Source organism: Phyllobates terribilis, unplaced genomic scaffold (genome assembly GCF_046119375.1).
Source record: "Phyllobates terribilis strain yellow unplaced genomic scaffold, ASM4611937v1 Scaffold_331__1_contigs__length_2093441, whole genome shotgun sequence".
NCBI classification, from domain to species: domain Eukaryota; kingdom Metazoa; phylum Chordata; class Amphibia; order Anura; family Dendrobatidae; genus Phyllobates; species Phyllobates terribilis.
In genome coordinates this window covers 382,757-391,455 of record NW_027363091.1, presented here as the reverse complement: position 1 = coordinate 391,455, position 8,699 = coordinate 382,757, and positions in this window count along the sequence as shown.

Sequence of the window (8,699 nt, the reverse complement as noted above, 5' to 3'; positions counted from 1 at the left end):
TGCTAACAAGCTTACAGTCTATGAAGATATAGGAGTGACACAAAAGATAAAAAGGTGCTTGTCATGTATGGTCCGGCCATGATTATTATAAACAGGGGAATTCAAATACCATTACATGAACCAGTCATCAGCCAGAATCTGTATAAGTACAGATACAAGGAGCTGTAGAGTGCATGGAGGCTGTGGATACAGATGAGTGAAGGGACCAGATTCTGGAGAAAATTAAGGAAGGGAGAACAGGGCATAGTTAGATTAACCATATTCTGTGGGATAGTGCATTCCAGAGAACTGCTGCAGCACAAGAGAAGTCCTGAAGATGGGGGTAGAAGGTTTTGATTACAGAGGATGCTAGTCTTAGGTAGATAGTTGATTTTACATTTCTGGATTCTGTAGATTTGTGATTTGTATTAAACAACAAAAAAAAAACAACAACAATCCGAGGTGTCAGTATTCTTTAATGAGGACATAGCCCTCATGGTTTGTAATTCCAGTGTGTGATGATTAAATAAATGTTGTGATTAAGGTGCAGTTACTGCAGTATATCACAGATCAATTAATCCACAGTCACACTAGCTATGTATACGGATGTCCCCCAGGCCGATACCCCAGCAGTTGTTTCGGGATGCCTTGGCTTCTGCTGCTTTAGAAGATGCAGGTCATCCTTGTACATTTATCTGTATAGAAATAAATGGTTCGAGGCATGGTCATTAATTTTCCACAAAGCACTCTGCTACTATGCAAGCCAAATAATTTGTCCCTTTTTCCTTTCTGTTAAATTTGGGAATTATACAATAGATAACAGTCACATATTATCCTGTATATGATATCTGACTTCTGTAATCACTGTATACCATATACCAGTCATATATTATCCTGTATACTGCAGGTGCTATACTATGTGTATAGACATCAGATGATATATAGACTCCTTCATCATATCCTATGAGCTTTATTTATTGTTGTGGAGTTCAATTGTTTCCCATGGTATTTAATGGGTATTTTTAGAAATTACTTTTGTTATGTTTTTATATTTATTTTTAATAAAGGCATTTTTTTATTGCTTCAGTTGTACGTTGTTATTGTGGCTACTAGAATGGGAGTAACACTCAATCAGGTCAAAGAAGTATAGATGCACAAGTTTGATAAAAAGATTTGGAACTTTTATTGAATTATTTAAAAGAAATTTATAAAACACACATAAAGGGGAAGTGAACCAATGAAGGTGCCTGCAGTGCTAGTAACAAGGGTAGTCAATCATTTATTCTGTTTAACAAGACTTACAAAAGGAGATCATATCAATGAACCCAGTGATAAATACATGAAGAATTAAATAAATAAATAAGTAAAAGGATCAGTATCCAAAATTCATTCATCTAGTAAGCATTAGTGGATAACAAGTACATACCTTAAAGTATCCAGCATAGATAAATGTAGTCAAAATGCCATGAAAGTATATATCTATAAATATGTCAATAGGTCATATAGAGAGAAGCCATAAAGCCCACAAGTGGTAGACAAGTGTCAATATAGGGCAAAGTCAATCATGGCCCACAAAATACAGATGGTATCACCAAGCATAGAGATAAACAGAATGTAAATAAAGACAATACAACCTTTCAACTGCAGGTAAGGACAGCTGTATTGTCTTTATTTACATTCTGTTTATCTCTATGCCTGATGATTCCATCTGTTTATCTCTATGCTTGGTGATACCATCTGTATTTTGTGGGCCATGATTGACTTTGCCCTATATTGACACTTGTCTACCACTTGTGGGCTTTATGGCTTCTCTCTATATGACCTATTGACATATTTATAGATATATACTTTCATGGCATTTTGACTACATTTATCTATGCTGGATACTTTAAGGTATGTACTTGTTATCCACTAATGCTTACTAGATGAATGAATTTTGGATACTGATCCTTTTACTTATTTATTTATTTAATTCTTCATGTATTTATCACTGGGTTCATTGATATGATCTCCTTTTGTAAGTCTTGTTAAACAGAATAAATGATTGACTACCCTTGTTACTAGCACTGCAGGCACCTTCATTGGTTCACTTCCCTTTTATGTGTGTTTTATAAATTTCTTTTAAATAATTCAATAAAAGTTCCAAATCTTTTTATCAAACTTGTGCATCTATACTTCTTTGACCTGATTGAGTGTTTGTTGAATAGAAGTATTGTACCAAATAGGCTTTTTACTTTTTGGACTAATAGAATGGAAGTATTAGTAGGATATTTTGCAATTATTGGGCTTTTGTTTTGCAGTATATGACAACGCCCCCCTGAGGAAGCGATAGGTGAAACACGCATCAAGCTGTGGGTGGCTGCCCGATCTCCATCATTTCCACTTGATCACATTTGATTGATCTTTCTCATTGTGTACCTAGTGGGCACTTATGATTTTGGTTACTTAGTCCCACTTTGGTTTATGCCCACTATGGATAAAATGCACATTACTTCTGTTATACTATAACTGGGCTGCAATCCTCCTCCTCCTCCTAATCTTTGTGCAGTATCACTTCTAATTGTATATCTATATATTTTTATGCTCTAATAAAGATTGTTATTTTCCATGGATTTTGTATCGTTCACCTTATCCGCATTGTTATACATAGTGGGGAAATCTGTCTGTCTTAGGGGATATATACAGTAGACATTATCCATTATGGAGTGTATAGGATTGTAGTGTTATAGGATTGTATTTTGCAGTGTATAGTAATATAGGAATGAGGCTTCAGATTCAGGATTGGTTATTACTTTCTATGGACGTCGCTGTATTGTACAGATCTGTAATACTATAGTGTGCAGGGGCCCTGATGCTTTTTAGTCTAATATAAATATTTGTTAAAGTAATCAAATTATACAGATCAATACATTGCTGGAGCTACACAATACATCTCCGTATATTCAGAAGAAAACAGAAGAAACTTACAAAAGTCACCAACAATATAAATAATATAAATTACTACTTAAATAAAATAATCTATGACGATGTGTAATGTGAAGTGTAACCACCAGATCTGATGTTACTATGTAACCATTAGTGTCATTTACATTAGATACAAGGGGGCGGAGCTATTACCACTGACCCCTCCCCCAAATGTAGTGTCCCAGTCCTATATAAAGAGGCCTCTTCCATCTGCTCCTCACTTTTTACCTGTAGTCATACAGAAGCGAGGACCACCATGCAGGCCACTTACCTTCTCCTCCTCTGCTGCGTGACCCCCATATTTTCTGCACCTCGTAAGTCCAGTTCCTTTATCTATTGTCTGATTTCTTACAGCTTCTTAGTATATGTAATAGTTATATCATAATATCTTATGCTCTAGTGGTTTAATCCTGTAAGAATCTAAATCCAACATCAATGTCTTCAATTAATTAAACACTCAAATGCACAATGTTCCATTATATGTATCTATTGTCTGACTTCTTACTGCTTCTTATTATATGTAATATTTGTATGGTAATATCTTATGCTCTATTGTTGTAATCCTGTAAGAATATAAATTCAACATCAATGTGTTCATTTAATTCCACTATTAATTACAGACTCTTCTATGGGGAATCCCTGGGTAGACCTTACTTTGGGCACAGCTTAGGCGGCATTATGTGTCTTTATGTGTGATAGCATTCTTGGACACACAAACCAGTTAGATATTTCTATCTGTTGATGAATCTTGCTACAAGAACGGCTTCTGCGATTGTCGCCCTCCACATAATGTAGATAGTTTACATTGTGTAACTTATTTTCCAATAATTCTATTGGTCATTACCATAGGTAATAGTAATAGTATATACAGTTATATGAAAAAGTTTGGGCACCCCTATTAATCTTAAGCTTATTGTTTTATAAAAATTGATGTTTTTGCAACAGCTATTTCAGTTTGATATATGTAATAACTGTTGGACACAGTAATGTTTCTGCCTTGAAATGAGGTTTATTGTACTAACAGAAAATGTGCAATCTGCATTCAAACAAAATTTGACAGGTGCATAAGTATGGGCACCTCACCAGAAAAGTGACATTAATATTTAGTAGATCCTCCTTTTGCAAAAATAACAGCTTCTAGTCGCTTCCTGTAGCTTTTAATGAGTTCCTGGATCCTGGATGAAGGTACTTTTGACCATTCCTCTTTACAAAACAATTCCAGTTCAGTTAAGTTTGATGGTCGCCGAGCATGGAGAGCCCTCTTCAAATGATCCCACAGATGTTCAATGAACATGATGGAACCTCCACCAAATTTTACTGTGGGTAGCAAGTGTTTTTCTTGGAATGCTGTGTTTTTTTGCCGCCATGCATAACGCCTTTTTGTATGACCAAACAACTCAATCTTGGTTTCATCGGTCCACAGGACCTTCTTCCAAAAAGAAATTGGCTTCTCCAAATGTGCTTTTGCATACCTCAGCCGACTCTGTTTGTGGCGTGCTTGCAGAAACGGCTTCTTTCGCATCACTCTCCCATACAGCTTCTCCTTGTGCAAAGTGCGTTGTATAGTTGACCGATGCACAGTGACACCATCTGCAGCAAGTTGATGCTGCAGCTCTCTGGAGGTGGTCTGAGGATTGTCCTTGACTGATCTCACCATTCTTCTTCTCTGCCTTTCTGATGTTTTTCTTGGCCTTCCACTTCTGGCCTTAACAAGAACTGTCCCTGTGTTCTTCCATTTCCTTACTATGTTCCTCACAGTGGAAACTGACAAGTTAAATCTCAGAGCCTGCTTTTTGTATCCTTCCCCTGAACAACTATGTTGAATAATCTTTGTTTTCAGATCATTTGACAGTTGTTTTGAGGAGCCTATGATGCCACTCTTCAGAGGAGATTCAAACAGGAGAACAACTTGCAAGTGGCCACTTTAAGTAGCTTTTCTCATGATTGCATACACCTGGCTTTGAAGTTCAAAGCTCAATGAGGTTACAAAACCAAAAAAAGTGCTTTAGTAAGTCAGTAAAATGTAGGTAGGAGTATTTAAAACAAGAAAATGATAAGGGTGCCCATACTTATGCACCTGTCAAATTTTGTTTGAATGCAGATTGCACATTTTCTGTTAGTACAATAAACCTCATTTCAAGGCAGAAACATTACTGTGTCCAACAGTTATTACATATATCAAACTGAAATAGCAGTTGCAAAAACACAAATTTTTATAAAACATTAAGCTTAAGATTAATAGGGGTGCCCAAACTTTTTCATATAACTGTATTGTAATCGTAATAGTATATATTATAATATTTAGAGTATTCTAAACATAATTACTGTATATATTATAGTTTACTGCTAAGAACAAATGTAATAATTTAACAAGTAATTACAAATTTATAATGTGATATATATTAACTTGATGTTCATGTGCACACTATCTATGAAGTGGCATAAGGAACAAAATGGCTGAATTTTTGCATTTCTACCATGGTTGCACATACACCAATGTGATACATTTGCTGCAATTAGTGACATTTTTAAAGACTAGTAAATTCATGCCCTCTCTCTGATAATTTTAATAAATATCCCAAATTGAGCTGTTTTATAATCTAATTCTTCCCACGTGAATAAACCCCAGCGCGTTGTGTTCCTTAACACACAAAGTTGCTCTTGGATACTAATCTGCTTGTTCTTTTGTAGTTTTAATATTTTTTTGCTGTTTAGTAACTAATTATGAAATTGATGGCTGCTAACTATTGAATTTTTTAGTTTTTGAAGGATCTGGATTAGGATCTGGCGAGGAATTTGTCACAATAATCGGTCAAGATGAAGGATCTGGCATTGTCATCACTCCAGAAGGATCTGGCTCTGTAATCGGTCAAGATCAGGGATCTGGCATTGTCATCACTCCAGAATAAGGATCTGGCTCTGTAATCGGTCAAGATGAAGGATCTGGCATTATCATCACTCCAGAAGAAGGATCTGGCGCTATAATCGGTCAAGATGAGGGATCTGGCATTGTGATCACTCCAGAAGAAGGATCTGGCGACATAATCGGTCAAGATGAAGGATCTGGCATTATCATCACTCCAGAAGAAGGATCTGGCACAATAATCAGTCAAGATGAAGGATCTGGCATTGTCATCACTCCAGAAGAAGGATCTGGCGCAATAGTTGGTCAAGATGAAGGATCTGTCATTGTCATCACTACGAAGAAGGATCTGGTGCAACAATTGGTCAAGATGAAGGATCTGGCATAATCATCACTCCAGAAGAAGGATCTGGCACTATAATCGGTCAAGATGAAAGATCTGGTATTGTCATCCCTCCAGAAGAAGGATCTGGCACAAAATAATTGATCAAAATGAAGAATCTGGCATTTCAATCCCTCCAGAAGAAGGATCTGGCACACAATAATTGATCAAAATGAAGGATCTGGCATTTCAATCCCTCCAGAAGAAGGATCAGGCATTAGTTCTTTCTCTAAAAAATAAACTGGTTGAAAATATATACTATTGGGAAACCAGATCACTTTTGGACATTAAGGAGATGCCCCATCACATGTTTGTTAGTGTGATTTCTTCTTTTAGGTGCTTATTTTATGAACTTAATTCCACAAAGCCGAAATAAGGCAAAGTAATCCAACCTGCACTGTATTCATGCATTTATCTTGTGCCTTGTATCCAGTTCACAGTTGAATATCAGTATCTTATATTTTTTTCAATAATAAAAATAACTTTTGCAACATATTTCACTTCATTTCATATGAATTCTATTAATATTACAATGAGAAAATTAATTTAAAAAACTCCATTTGATCTCTGTAAACCAGGGCCGGACTGGGACAAAAAAGCAGCCCTGCAAGACAAACCCCACCAGCCCACATACTGTAACACTCATTACCCCAGATCAGTAAATTTGGCTTTACTTAGTCGTGCCCCTCATCACTCCCTTTAAGGAGTTATTTGATGAGCCACATGTGAATAGTGCAGCAGTGTGTATGATCCACCATAGCCCCACTAACATGGTGCTCTTCAGAGCTCTGGATCTCGGGATTATGGGGGTCTCAGTGGACGGACCCCCAGTGATTGGAAAGTTCTCAGGATAGGGGATACTTGGGATGTTTAAATTAGTTTTCCAATATTTATTCTTATTTTATCATAGGAATATTGAAAATAATAAACCAATATTAACCCAACCAAAGTCTAATGTTGCCTCACGACAACAGGACACAAAAAGTGGTACTGTGCAGTGTATATGTATATACAGGAAACAAGAAGTGGTACTGTGCAGTGTATATATACACAACAGGAGAAGTGGTGCTGTGCAGTATATATATATACAGGAAAGGAGAAGTGGGACTGTGCAGTGTATATAAACAGGAGAAGTGGTACTGTGCAGTGTATATACACAGGACAGGAGAAGTGGTACTGTGCAGGAAAGGAGAAGTGGTACTGTGCAGTGTATATATACAGGACAGGAGAAGTGGTACTGTGCAGTATATATATATACAGGAAAGGAGAAGTGGGACTGTGCAGTGTATATAAACAGGAGAAGTGGTACTGTGCAGTGTATATACACAGGACAGGAGAAGTGGTACTGTGCAGGAAAGGAGAAGTGGTACTGTGCAGTGTATATATACAGGACAGGAGGAGTGGTGCTGTGCAGTGTATATATACAGGAAACAAGAAGTGGTACTGTGCAGTGTATATTTACACGACAGGAGAAGTGGTACTGTGCAGTATATATATACAGGAAAGGAGAAGTGGGACTGTGCAGTGTATATATACAGGAGAAGTGGTACTGTGCAGTGTATATACACAGGACAGGAGAAGTGGTACTGTGCAGTATATATATACAGGAAAGGAGAAGTGGTACTGTGCAGTGTATATATACAGGACAGGAGGAGTGGTGCTGTGCAGTGTATATATACAGGAAACAAGAAGTGGTACTGTGCAGTGTATATTTACACGACAGGAGAAGTGGTACTGTGCAGTATATATATACAGGAAAGGAGAAGTGGGACTGTGCAGTGTATATATACAGGAGAAGTAGTACTGTGCAGTGTATATACACAGGACAGGAGAAGTGGTACTGTGCAGTATATATATACAGGAAAGGAGAAGTGGTACTGTGCAGTGTATATATACAGGACAGGAGGAGTGGTGCTGTGCAGTGTATATATACAGGAAACAAGAAGTGGTACTGTGCAGTGTATATTTACACGACAGGAGAAGTGGTACTGTGCAGTATATATATACAGGACAGGAGAAGTGGGACTGTGCAGTGTATATGTAGCACCCTGAGGGCTCGGCTGCTACAGGGGTATTGCACCTCAGACCAGAGGTGTGATATTCCACTCCCGGGTAAGGATGGAGTGTGGACCAGGGCTCAGTAAGCTGCATGCACCACACACACCCCATTTCTGAGGAACAGACCAACGATGCTCCCACTAGACAGAGTGCAGGCACGACAGCTTCTGTTCCTGGCTGGAGTGGGGAGGGGGTGGAAAACCCAGTGGTGTAGGAGCAGATAGGGGTGAGTTTCTGGGCATAGATAGGAGCCCATTGGTTGCTAGTCACCTGGGCTCGGGTGTCAGAAGGAGGTATATAGGGTGGGCACCATCTTAGAACAGAGTTCAGTTCAGCCAGTGCAGTGAGAGGAGAAGACAGGAAGCAGAGCCCCTGCATGGGCTCTGCTCTGCAGGCAGGCCTTGTCAGGAGGCTGGAGCCTGAGAGAGAGAGAAAGGAGAATGAACAGAAAGG